The 13227-nt window shown below is 41.3% G+C and overlaps 1 pseudogene; it reads left to right on the top strand.

Moving 5' to 3' along the window:
• Positions 1-1991: 1991 nt before the first annotated feature.
• LOC101140534 (telomeric repeat-binding factor 1-like) lies at positions 1992-3015 on the top strand (annotated as a pseudogene).
• The last annotated feature ends 10212 nt before the right edge of the window (positions 3016-13227 follow it).

Here is a 13227-nt window from a genome sequence, read left to right as displayed (position 1 = left end):
GGCCGAGGTAAAGGGATGGGCTCTGGCTAGTTATCTGCAGCATGAACATGTCCTTAAGGCACAGATAGCTCATGCTATTGTTTGTGGTTTAAGAATGCCTTAAGTGGTTTTCCGCCCTGGGTGGGCCAGGTGTTCCTTGCCCTCATTCTGGTAAACTGACAGCCTTCCAGCGTGGGCGTCAGGCTATCACAAGCATGTGACAGTGCTGCAGAGATTTTGTTTATGACCAGTTTTGGGGCCAGTTTATGGCCAGATTTTGGGGCCTGTTCCCAACTTGTCCCCCTTCTTTGTTTTGCAAAGCGATAAAAGCAAAGGCAGCTTTGTCACGGTGAGCTACTTCTCACAGGAGTCAAGATCCGCATCTGCAGACTATATAAAGACAAACAACACAGATTAAAAGCACAATCATCATTGAAATCACAGAGCTTCTAAGTGTTTTTATCCATTTTAATGGGTTACTAGCTGCTAATCTGTCTGCAGCTCCTTCGAGCACTCCAGTTCTGGCATTAAGGTCAGGTGTGCCTGGGATGCTTTAAATATATATATATATACATATATATATATACATATATATATACATATATACATATACATATATATATACGTATATATACATACATATATATATACGTATATATACATATATATATACGTATATATACATATATATACATATATATACATATATACACATATATACATATACACATATATATATACATATATATACATATATATACATATATATACACATATATATATACATATATACACATATATATACGTATATATATACATATATATACGTATATATATACATATATATACGTATATATATACATATATATACACGTATATATATACATATATATATACGTATATATATACATATATATACGTATATATATACATTTGCAATATCCAAAGACAAGTTTGCAGAGTGTCCTTCTAGATGCTTTTTTATTCTTTCCCAAATTTTGATCTTATTAAGAGCTATTAACAGTTGCCACAAATCCTTATGTTTAGCTCCTACAATGGGCCATATCATTTGAGGTTGAGGTGCCACTATACTGCCATGGTTCCAGATAATAGGAACTCTTGCCATACGTCTTACCATTTGTACCATCTGACCATTCTGTTCGGACCAGTTGAACACAGTGTGGCTGTGACATGCAGACTAAGAGGTGCAATTCAAGCTAAACATCCCCTTAGGGGACCAATCAATAATGATTCCATAGGAATTGTTGTGCAGCACCTCTGCCTGTTCTGCAATGCAATCTTCCTAAAAAAGTACATTCATTTTTTCTGGCCAGGTTCAATTTTGTTTACAAATAGATTTTTGAGGGTGGTATGCCTCAATTATAGGAGCAGATTTATTATGGTAAATATTGAGACCAGAAAGCATGTGTAACTGTGTCATAAAGTGATTATATCCAGGCATTATTGCCAGCCAAGATTGATAAATATGCCCAATAAGTATAACTGATCTCTGTGTCAGCCCTTGTTGAAGGAATACTCACGGCAGTGGTGATCACTGCTATCATAGCTACCATTAAATTACTCATTGTGACTGGCTGTCTCACTTTCCTCAGGTTTTCTTCCACCATCTGTGACAGCTTCTTGATCTGTTCCCAGGTGGATGGCTGTGTTCGATGGGTGTTGCTCATGACAGTTGGGGTCCTCCTCAGCATCAGTCTTGACATGACTGCAACTGGGGGGTACTCGGGATCCTCCCAGAATCTCTTCCTCAGCATCTGGTTCATGATAAGGTTTCAGGTGTCTTGAGGGTATCCAAATCAGTGTTGATTTTGGCCTGGAGAAACACAAGCATAACCTCTACCCCAAGTTATTATTTTACCTATTTCTCAACTTTTTGGTATTGGATATCTCCACCAAACCAGTTGTTCTGCTTCTGTCTTTGCAGCTGGTTTCTGTAGATGCTGTTCAGCTGCTGATAACATCTGGCCTTTAGGAAGGCTCAAAAAATTTAAAGCTGGGCCCCGAGCCCGTGGCGCTGTGCAGATGGTAGGGATGCCAACCCTACTGAGGAGCAGATGGCAGAAACAGAGAGAAACGATGAGGAGCAGTTCGAGTGCCAGGAACTGCTCGAGTGCCAGGTGCAGGTGGGAGCCCCCGAGGAGGAGGAGGAGGACCCGGGCCTGGTGGCTGAGGCCGAGGCTGTGGCTGCTGGCTGGATGCTCGATTTCCTCTACCTCTCTCTTTGCTGAGCTTTCCGCGACGGCTGCCCCGAGGACTTCTGCCGGACCCGCAACAGCACAGAGGCTATTATTCATGGACTATCCAGTCTAACAGCTTACCAGTTGAGAACGATATGCATATGTCAGTTTTTGACAAGCATTGCAGCAGGAAAAACCCTTGATGTACAGTTTGAAAATGATGAACGAATTACACCCTTGGAATCAGCCCTGATGATTTGGGGTTCAATTGAAAAGGAACATGACAAACTTCATGAAGAAATATAGAATTTAATTAAAATTCAGGCTATAGCTGTTTGTATGGAAAATGAAAACTTTACAGAAGCAGAAGAAGTCTTTGAAAGAATATTTGGTGATCCAAATTCTTATATGCCTCTCAAAAGCAAATTGCTTATGATAATCTCTCAGAAAGATACATTTCATTCCTTTTTTCAACACTTCAGCTACAATCACATGATGGAGAAAATTAAGAGTTATGTGAATTATGTGCTAAGTGAAAAATCATCAACCTTTCTAATGAAGGCAGCAGCAAAAGTAGTAGAAAGTAAAAGAACAAGAACAATAATTTCTCAAGATAAACCTAATGGTAATGATGTTGAAATGGAAACTGAAGCTAATTTGGATACAAGAAAAAGGTCTCACAAGAATCTTTTCTTATCTAAGTTGCAACATGGAACCCAGCAACAAGACCTTAATAAGAAAGAAAGGAGAGTAGGAACTCTTCAAAGTACAAAAAAGAAAAAAGAAAGCAGAAGAGCCACTGAAAGCAGAATACCTGTTTCAAAGAGTCAACCGGTAACTCCTGAAAAACATCGAGCTAGAAAAAGACAGGCATGGCTTTGGGAAGAAGACAAGAATTTGAGATCTGGCATGAGGAAACATGAAGAGGGAAACTGGTCTAAAATACTACTGCATTATAAATTCAACAACCGGACAAGTGTCATATTAAAAGACAGATGGAGGACCATGAAGAAACTAAAACTGATTTGCTCAGACAGTGAAGACTGATTGTGTTTGTAAAAGCTTGATGAAAGGACAGTTAAGTATTTTGATCACTGCATTTTGTTTGAAACTTGTGTCATTGATGTATTTTAAAACTTTTGTTTAAACCATTACAGCATTTTTCTGTGACCATCAATTAATATGTGGGTTTGTGCTATAAGAGTTAAAGCATATGCTATCATTGTATTCTTTAAGAACTTTATTTTGAAAAAATGTAAATTTGTTGAACCCTGCCACATTTAGTATCCCCACCCCCAAATCCTGTTCCAATGAAAAAATTAAAACCTGATACAAAAAAAAAATTTCAGTTAACCTATTTTGTGTCTGTAGGCTGACCTCAACCCTGTAACATAACCCATTAAAATGAATTTTTTTTTTTAAGACAGTTTCTCTCTGTCGCCCAGGCTGGAGTGCAATGGTGCAATTTCAGCTCACTGCAACCTCTGCCTCCCGGGTTCAAGTGATTCTCCTGCCTCAGCCTCCTGAGTAGCTGGGATTACAGGCACACACCACCACGCCCAGCTAATTTTTGTATTTTTAGTAGAGGCGGGGTTTCACCATGCTGGTCAGGATGGTCTCGAACTCCTGACTTCATGATCCACCCACCTCAGCCTCCCAAAGTGCTGAGATTACAGATGTGAGCCACTGAGTCCTGCCTAAAATGAATTTTCTAGATGATTGAGTAACAGTAGTCCTTTGATAGGAGATAATGACTTGGTTTATGGCCTTAATATACTACATAATTATTTAAGATGTTTATTAATAGAATGATAAATGTACAGTGACCTATAAGCATGACATACTTTTGCTTTCAGTAGTTTCATGTAAAGAAAAAAACTTGAAAATAATAATACCTGAGGACCCATGGGAATAATAGACACTGGGGAGGTAGGGTGGGGAGCGGGAGCAAGAGCTGAAAAACTACCTACTGGGGACTCTGCTCACTACCTGGGTGACAGGATCATCCATACCCCAAACCTCAACATCACACAGTATACCCAGCTAACAGACCTGCCCATGTGTTCCCTGAATCTAAAATAAAAATCAAAATAATTTTTTTAAAAAAGAAAAAGACAATAGTATTACCCATGGGACAAAATTTGTACTATTAGCAAGAATCATTTTGTGTCTCATTTAGAAACAATTTGACTTTTGCTCCAGTGTTTAAACTTTGACAAAAATGGTTTTGAATAGATCTTTATAACCTGATGCCATAAATACAAGATTCTCTGATACCTTCATTTAACATATCAATATTGGGCCTAAAACAGTATTCTGTAAAACTTAAATTGGTATTAACTATGATCATCTTCATGTCTATGATAGATAATAAACAAGGTCATACATACCTTACTAAACAATTTTGGCTTTTCACCAACATTTTATTCTTTAAAAGATTTAGACTAACAGAATTATTTAGGATTTCGAGTCATGTGCTTTATTTAGCAAGTGAGTAAAAATATTGGAAGATTGAAGTATTATTTGCATAAAAAATCAAATGGTAGTGTTTTGTAATCTCTATTGTATTTCCTATTAAGGTTTCATATATTACTTTCCCATTGTTCCTGAATTTGTTATCCTGTATATAAACAGAAACATGGATGAGTAAAAAAAAAAAAAAAAAAAAAAAAAAAAAAAAATTTAAAGAGAATAATGTTAGATTCAATTACATATGGGCTGTCCTGTAATCCCTGTTTCTCTCTCTTTTTTGTTTTTGTCATCACTTGTTCATCTGTATGAAATCATAACTGAGCATTGCAATAAATCTCTTCCCCATAAATTTATAGGTATAGAAGTTATAATTGGTTGAATAGTCCCAGGTTGTTCATTGGGCCCTTCACAAGGCAAAATATAACTACTTGGATATACTTCAGGGCTTTACCAACTCCAACTATGTTAAATTGAGTGGGTTGAACTGGCCAAGTGGATGGCCAGTGCTGTAGAGAAATAATTGAAATGTCCGCTCCTGTATCTACCAAACCTTTAAATTTCTTTCCCTGAATAGGTATTTCACAGGTAGGATGTTTATCAGTAATTTGATTCACCCAGTAAGCTGCTTTGCCTTGTTTACTTGTGCTTCCAAATCCTCCTGTTAATTTAATTTCACTTTTCCCCATTTCCATATACGGCACAATCAGGAGCTGTGCTATACGCTCTCCTGGCTCTGTTTTCCAGGGAACAGGAGTAGATATAACAATTTGAATTTCCCCATTGTAATCTGAATCAATGACTCCTGTTTGTATTTGTACCCCTTTTAAATTTAAACTAGACCTTCCTAGAAGTAATCCTATCGTCCCCGCTAGCAAGGGTCCACAGACCCCTGTTGGAACTTTTTGTGGGAGTTCCCCAGGCAGAAGGCTCACAGTTTTTGTGCAGCAAAAATCTACTGCAGCACTACTGGCTGTGGTGGGGGACAGACATTGTACAGAGGTGACGGAATGGCCTGAGCCAGAAATGCCTCAGTTTGGAACGGGGCCAGGGATGGGCCCCTCATGGGTTTCCTCAATTTAAAAGGAAGAGGCTCAAATGTAGCTATAATATTTCTCTGTTGATCTGGGGGGTGTATTCTAACAGGGAACTGCCAAGCCTCTAAATCACCCTCTCATCTAGCTCGCTGAATTCCTGCCTGAATAGAACTGACAGCAGTCGCTTGAGGCTCTGCTCGAACAGTCACTGGGGCAAATACTTTTCACCCAGTATCCTCTGGAAAAGAAAGATCTGGAGGGCCAGGCCACTCTTTTTCTTCAAAATAAGGAGGGGGTGCAGAAGGGTAGTGATGAACCTCTCCCTCCTTTGCCGCTATAGCTTTAGCTGGCAAACAAACCTGCTCTGTCACCTCTTCTGTTACTCATTACACTTTCCTTCTTCCTCATGATTAGTGTGAAAAGGTTCCAAGGTGGAACGAACCAGAGCCCACACTTATCCCATTGTCACCTTGATGCTTCCAAGCTCCCCTTCTTACTCACCGCGGGGATTGCTTTAAGAGTGCTCGTGTGTCCTCCAGCTTAGTTCCACATTCTCCAACTGTCGCTCTGGCAACCCTTCGACCTGGGTTCAAGCCCCATGTATGGGCACCACTTGCCAAGACCAGCTCGGTCAGGGAGACCCTAACCCAGCAGCACTAAAAGAATTAAAGACACACATACAGAAATATACATTGTGGAGTGGGAAATCAGGGGTCTCACAGCCTTCAGAGCTCAGAGCCTTGAACAGAGATTTACCCACATATTTACTGACAGCAAGCCAATGATAAGCATTGTTTCTATAGATTATAAGTTAACTAAAAGTATTCCTTATGGGAAATAAAGGGATGGGCCGAGGTAAAGGGATGGGCTCTGGCTAGTTATCTGCAGCATGAACATGTCCTTAAGGCACAGATAGCTCATGCTATTGTTTGTGGTTTAAGAATGCCTTAAGTGGTTTTCTGCCCTGGGTGGGCCAGGTGTTCCTTGCCCTCATTCCGGTAAACCAACAACCTTCTAGCATGGGTGTCAAGGTCACCATGAGCATGTCACAGTGCTGCAGAGATTTTGTTTATGGCCAGTTTTGGCGCCAGGTTATAGCCAGATTTGGGGGCCTGTTCCCAACAAATATGACCTCAAAAGCAAATGCAACAAAAACAAAAATAAATAAATGGGACCTAATTAAACTAAAAAGTTTCTGCACAGCAAAAGTAATAATCAGAGTAAACAGACAATGAATAAAATGAAAGAAAATATTTGCAAACTATGCATCCAACAAAGGTCCAATATCTAGTGTATACAAGGAACTCAAACAAATCAGCAAAAAAAAAAAAGTCCCATCAATAAGTGGGCAAATGACATGAACAGACATTTCTCAAAAGAAGATATACAAAATACAAATGGCCAAAAAACATGAAAAAATACTCAACATCACTAATCATCAGGAAAATGCAAATTAAAACCACAATCTGATACCACCTTACCCCTACAAGAAAGGCCATTATTAAAAAGTCAAAAAATAAGAGATGCTGATGTGGATGTGGTGAAGAGGGAATGCTTAAACACTGTTGGTGACAATGTAAATTAGTACAACCTATATGGAAAATAGTATGGAGAATTCTTAAAGAACTAAAAGTAGTAGATCTACCATTCAATGAAGCGATCCCACTACTGCATATCTACCCAAAGAAAAAGAAGTAATTATATCAAAGATACACTTGCATGCATATGTTTATTGTAGCACAATTCACAATTGCAAAACTATGGAACCAACCTAAATGTCCATCCACTAATGCGTAGATCAAGAAAATGTAGTAGGCTAGGTGCAGTGGCTCATGTCTGTAATCCCAGCACTTTTGAAGGCCAAGGTGGGAGGATCACTTGAGTCCAGGAGTTCAAGACTAGCCTAGGCAACATAGCAAGACCTCATCTCTACTAAAATTCCAAAAAAAAAAAAAAAATTACCCAGGTGTGAGGTGCATGCTACTCCAGGGGCTGAGATGATCACTTTATGGGGGATAGCGGCTGCAGTGAGGCCTGATCATGCCACTGCATTCCAGCCTGCACAACAGAGTGAGACCCTGTCTCAAAAAAAATGTGGTACATATACAACACCATGGAATACTACTCAGCCATAAAAAAGAATGAAATAATGTCTGTTGCAGCAACTTGAATGGAGCCAGAGGCCATTACTCTAAGTGAAATAACTCAGGAATAGAAAACCAAAACTGTATGTTCTCAGTTATAAGTGGGAGCTAAGCTATGGGTATGCAAAGGCACACACACTGGAATAATGGACTTTGGAGACTGAGAAGGGGGAGGGTGGAAGGGGAGTAAGGGATTAAAAAAACTACATATTCAGTACAATGTACACTACTCGAATGATGGGTTTACTAAAATCTCAGACTTCAACACTATACAATTTATCTATGTAACCAACAATGACTTGTACACCAAAATATATTTAAATAAAAAAATTAAAAAAAAAACATAGTCTGTGAAATAATGTGACTTATGGGGAACACCTGCTTTCTTTCTAGTGGTCTGTTTTTGGTAACTGCAATCAACCATGCAGGCACTGTGTGCCTATGTGACCAAACCCCACTAAAAGAAACTTGAATCTTAGGCTCAAATGAGCTCTCAGGTAGACCACACTTCACATGTGTTCCTATAAATTGTAGATAGAGGAATTAAGTGAATCCTGTACAATTCCACTGGAAAAGGACTCTTGGAAGCTTGCACCTGCCTGGTTTCCTCCAGACTGTGCCACATGTGCCTATTCCCTGTGCTGATACTGCCTTGCATCTTTTTGCTGTAATAAGCTATAACCATGAATATAATGACTTCTGGGTACTATGAGTCCTAGAGTTGGTCTTGGGGATCACCAAAACAGGTACAACAGAAAATAATATAAGTAACATAAAAGAAGGCAGTAATAGAAATAAAAGACATATAGAAAACAGCAAAATGGCAGATGTAAATCCTACCTAGGCAGTAATTATATTAAATATAAATGGAAGAATAACAGCAGATTTATCATCAAAGAAATCCAACAAAGACAGTGAAGAAACATTTTTAAAGTACTAAAAGAAAAAATGCTGCCAACCTAGGATTCTATAACAGTGAAATGTCTTTCAAAAGTATAGGTGAACTTTTGCAACTTTTCAGACACACAAAAGCTGAAATAATTCGTTACTGGGAGATGTGCACTACAAGAAAGAGGAAGTCCTTCAGGTATAAGAAAAATAATACCTAATGGAAATCTAAATCTACACAAACAGAAAACACCAAAAGTGGTAAATATGTAGGTAAATAAGAAAGACATTTTGAGATCTAGCAAGATGGCTGAATAGGAACAGCTCTGGTCTGCAGCTCCCAGCCAGTCCAACACAGGTGGGTGATTTCTGCATTTCCAACTGAGGTATCCACTTCATCTCATTGGGACTGTTCAGACAGTGGGTGCAGCCCATGGGGGGCAAGCAGAAACAGTGTGGAGTGTTGCCTCACCCATGAAGTGCAAGGGGTCAGGGACCTTCCCTCAAGGGAAGCTGTGAGGGATTGTGCTATCTGGCCCAGATACTACACTTTTCCCACAGGTTCTGCAACCTGCAAACAAGGAGATTCCCTCGTGTGCCCACACCACCAGGGCCCTGGGTTTCAAGCTCAAAACTGGACAGCTGTTTGGGCAGACATCGAGCTAGCTGCAGGAGTTTTCTTTTATACCCCAGTGGCACCTGGAACCCCAGCGAGACAGAACCATTCACTCCCCTGGAAAGGTGGCTGAAGCCAGGGAGGCAAGTGGTCTTGCTTAGTGGGTCCCAACCCCATGGAGCCCAGCAAGCTAAAACCCACAGACTTGAAATTGTCACTGCCAGTGCAGCAATCTGAACTCAACCTGGAATGCTTGAGCTTGGTGAGGGGAGGGGCGTTTATCATTACTGACGCTTGAATAGGCTGTTTTCCCTCACAGTGTAAACGAAGCTGCCAGGAAGTTCGGAATTGGTGGAAGCCACCACAGCACGGCAAAACCACTGCGGCCAGACTGCCTCTCTAGATTCCTCCTCACTGGGCAGAGCATGCCTAAAAGAAAGGCAGCAGCCACAGTCAGGGGCTTATAGATAAAATTCCCATCTCCCTGGGATAGAACACCTGAGGGAAGGAGCAGCTGTTGGCACAGCTTTGGCAGACTAAATGTTCCTGCTTGCCGGCTCTGAAGAGAACAGCAGATCTCCCAGCACAGTGCTTGAGCTCTGCTAAGGGATAGACTGCCCCTCAAGTGGGCCCCTGACCTCAGCCCATGCCTCCTGACTAGGAGATAACTCCCAGAAGGGGTCTACAGACACCTCACACAGGAGCACTCTGACTGGCATCTGGCAGATGCCCCACTGGGATAAAGCCTCCAAAAAAAAAAAGCAGGCAACAATCTTTGCTGTTCTGCAGCCTCTGCTGGTGACACACAGGAAAACAGGGTCTGGAGTGGATGTCCAGCAAACTGCAGCAGACCTACAGAAGAGGGACCTGACTGTTAGAAGGAAAACTAACAAACAGAAAGGGATAGCATCAACATAAACAAAAAGGACACCCATGCAAAAAACCTCATCCAAAGGTCATCAGTATCAAAGATCAAAGGTACATAAATCGAACAAGATGAGAAAAAAACAGCACAGGGGGGTGGAGCCAAGATGGCCAAATAGGAACAGCTCCAGTCTAGAGCTCCCAGAGTGAGCAACACAGAACGCGGGTGATTTCTGCATTTCCAACTGAGGTACTGGGCTCATCTCACAGGGGAGTATTGGAAAGTGGGTGCAGGACAGTGGGTGCAGCGCACCGTGTGTGAGCCGAAGCAGGGCGAGGCATCGCTTCAACCAGGAAATGCAAGGGGTCAGGGAATTCCCTTTCCTAGTCAAAAAAAGGGGTGACAGATGGCAGCTGGAAAATCGGGTCACTCCCACCCTAATACTGCACTTTTCCAATGGTCTTAGCAAACAGCACACCAGGAGATTATATCCCTCGCATGGCTCAGACGGTCTTATGCACACAAAGCCTCGCTCACTGCTAGCACAGCAGTCTGAGATCAAACTGCAAGGTGGCAGCCAGGGAGGGATGCCCACCATTACGGAGGCTTGAGTGGGTAAACAAAGCGGCTGGGAAGCTCGAACTGGGTGGAGCCCACCACAGCTCAAGGAGGCCTGCCTGCCTCTCTAGACTCCACCTCTAGGGGCAGGGAATAGCGAAACAAAAGGCAGCAGAATCCTCTGCAGACTTAAATGTCCCTGTCTGACAGCTTTAAAGAGAGTAGTGGTTCTCCCAGCATGCAGCTGGAGATCTGAGAACGGACAGACTGCCTCCTCAAGAGGGTCCCTGACCCCCAAGTAGCCTAACTAGGAGGGACCCTCCAGTAGGGGCAGACTGACATCTCACAGGGCCGGGTATTCCTCTGAGACAAAACTTCCAGAGGAACGATCAGGCAGCAACATTTCCTGCCCACCAGTGTCTGCTGTTCTGCAGCCTCCGCTGCTGATACCCAGGCAAACAGGGTCTGGAGGGGACCTCCAGCAAACTCCAACAGACCTGCAGCTGAGGGTCCTGACCATCAGAAGGAAAACTAACAAATAGAGAGGACATCCACACCAAAACCCCATCTGTACATCACCATCATCAAAGACCAAAGGTAGATAAAACCACAAATATGGGGGAAAAACAGAGCAGAAAAACTGGAAACTCTAAAAATCGGAGTGCATCTCCTCCTCCAAAGCAACACAGCTCCTCACCAGCAACAGAACAAAGCTGGATGGAGAATGACTTTGATGAGTTGAGAGAAGAAGGCTTCACACGATCAAACTACTCCGAGCTAAAGGAGGAAGTTCAAACCCATGGCAAAGAAGTTAAAAAAAAATTGAAAAAAAATTAGATGAATGGCTAGCTAGAATAACCAATGCAGAGAAGTCATTAAAGAACCTGAAGGAGATGAAAACCAAGGCAAGAGAACTATGTGACGAATGCACGAGCCGCAGGAGCTGACTCGATCAACTGGAAGAAAGGGTATCAGTCATGGAAGATCAAATTAATGAAATGAAGCGAGAAGAGAAGTTTAGAGAAAAAAGAATAAAAACAAACGAACAAAGCCTCCAAGAAATATAGGACTATGTGAAAAGACCAAATCTATGTCTGATTGGTGCACCTGAAAGTGCCAGGGAGAATACAACCCAGTTGGAAAACACTCTGCAGGATATTCTCCAGGAGAAATTCCCCAATCTAGCAAGGCAGGCCAACATTCAAATTCACGAAATACAGAGAACGCCACAAAGATACTCCTTGAGAAGAGCAACTCCAAGACACATAACTGTCAGATTCACCAAAGTTGAAATGAAGGAAAAAATGTTAAGGGCAGCCAGAGAGAAAGGTCGGGTTACCCACAAAGGGAAGCCCATCAGACTACCAGCTGATCTCTCGGCAGAAACTCTATAAGCCAGAAGAGAGTGGGGGCCAATATTCAATATTCTTAAAGAAAATAATTTTCAACCCAGAATTTCATATACAGCCAAACTAAGTCTCATAAGTGAAGGAGAAATAAAATACTTTACAGACAAGCAAATGCTGAGAGATTTTATCACCACCAGGCCTGCCCTAAAAGAGCTCCTGATGGAAGCACTAAACATGGAAAGGAACGACCGGTATCAGCCACTAAAAAAACATGCCAAATTGTAAAGTCCATCAAGGCTAGGAAGAAAATGCATCAACTAACGAGCAAAACAACCAGCTAACATCATAATGACAGGATCAAATTCACACATAACAATATTAACCTTAAATGTAAATGGGCTAAATGCTCCAATTAAAAGACAAAGACTGGCAAATTGCATAAAGAGTCAAGACCCATCAGTGTGCTGTATTCAGAAAACCCATCTCACGTGCAGAGACACATATAGGCTCAAAATAAAGGGATGGAGGAAGATCTACCAAGCAAATGGAAAACAAAACAAGGCAGGGGTTGCAATCCTAGTCTCTGATAAAACAGAATTTAAACCAACAAAGATCAAAAGAGACAAAGAAGGTCATTACATAATGGTAAAGGGATCAATTCAACAAGAAGAGCTAACTATCCTAACTATATATGCACCCAATACAGGAGCACCCAGATTCATAAAGCAAGTCCTTAGAGACCTAGAAAGAGACTTAGACTCCCACACAATAATAATGGGAGATTTTAACACCACACTGTCAACATTAGACAGATAAATAAGACAGAAAGTTAACAAGGATATCCAGGAATTGAACTCAGCTCAGCACCAAGCAGACCTAATAGACATCTACAGAACTCTCCACCCCAAATCAACAGAATATACATTCTTTTCAGCACCACACCACACCTATTCCAAAATTAACCACATAGTTGGAATTAAAGCACTCCTCAGCAAATGTAAAAGAACAGAATTTATAACAAACTGTCTCTCAGACCACAGTGCAATCAAACTAGAACTCATGATTAAGAAACTCACTCAAAACCGCTCAACTACATGGAAACTGAACAACCTGCTCCTGAATGA

Source organism: Gorilla gorilla, chromosome X (genome assembly GCF_029281585.2).
Source record: "Gorilla gorilla gorilla isolate KB3781 chromosome X, NHGRI_mGorGor1-v2.1_pri, whole genome shotgun sequence".
Taxonomy (NCBI): Eukaryota; Metazoa; Chordata; class Mammalia; order Primates; family Hominidae; genus Gorilla; species Gorilla gorilla.
The sequence above is the reverse complement of the archived record's forward strand: the minus strand, read 5'-3'. Positions and strand labels throughout refer to the sequence as shown.